Raw genomic sequence first — 1,233 nt, forward strand, 5'->3', positions numbered from 1 at the left:
TGTGAGTTTAAGCCACCGGGTCCAGGAATCGAACTGCAGTTGACTACATGGGAGTCCAGTGACATAGCTATTATGCTAACTGCTGGTCCCTCTTTCTTTTTTAAAAGAATTGTTAAAAATTTGCTATAGGGCATGTGCGCTTGCTAGAGAGACAGGGAGAGACAGTGAGAAAGAAAGTGAGGAATGGCCCCCAAAAGGGATGGCCATGCCATGGCCCCTTCCCCGTCCTTCTCCTGGGATTTTGGGCATGCGCACATGCGCACCTGGCACACATCAAGCTGTCAGATCCAGGACTCAGACTGTGGTTGGCCACGTGGGAGTCCAGCACCTTGACCACCACGCCACCTGCTGGCCCCTCGCTGTGCACTGTGGGCTCCACACTGGCCTTCCTGCTTCTCCGCACTTTCAGGCCTTTGCTGCTCCTCCTGCCTGCAAATCTCTTTCCCCACATATCTGCTTGGACTCACCTCTTCCCCCTTTGCTCTGCTCCTTTTTTTCCTTTGTTTCACAGAATTTGCATATAACTTACTATCTTCCTGTCTTTGCTTTTGTCTCTCCCTGCTAGAGGCAAGATCTTTGTTCTGTTCTGTGATGTCCACCAAATGCTAGAACAAGGGCTGGCACTTGGTAGGCACTCAGTAAATAAATGTGTGTGTGTGTGTGTGTGTGTGTGTGTATTTGGCTATAGGGCACATGCACTCATTTGGGAGAGACAGAGAGAGAAAGTGAGAAGTCACCCCCAGGGAAGATGGCCACGTTACAATCCTTTCTCCTCCAGTCTCCCCACGAGATTTTGGGCATGCATGCACACGTGCCTGGTGTGATTTTCAAGCCTCTGGGTCTGGGACTTAAACCATGCAGCTGGCCATGGGATCCAGTGCCTTAACCGCCACACTACTATTGGCTCCTGTATTGGCTCCTCAGTAAATACTTTTTGTATGAATGACCACGTAAGAGAAGTGCAGACCTCGCGCCGGGCGCGTGTGCGTGCATGCCCAAGATCCTGAGAGGAGAAGGGAGGAGAAGGGATTGCGGCATGACCATCCCCCCTGGGGGGTGATTTCTCGCTTTCTGTCTCTCTGTCTCTCTCTGTCTGTCTGGCGAGCGCACCCGCCCTATAGCAAAAACCTCCCCAAAAAAAAAAAAAAAAAAGAAAGAAAGAAAGAAAGAAAATCACAGCAGGAACATGTATGTGCATGCCCAAAATCCCAGGGGAGGCTGGAGGAGAAGGGG

Source organism: Tupaia chinensis, unplaced genomic scaffold, assembly GCF_000334495.1.
Source record: "Tupaia chinensis unplaced genomic scaffold, TupChi_1.0 Scaffold000573_1, whole genome shotgun sequence".
NCBI lineage: Eukaryota > Metazoa > Chordata > Mammalia > Scandentia > Tupaiidae > Tupaia > Tupaia belangeri.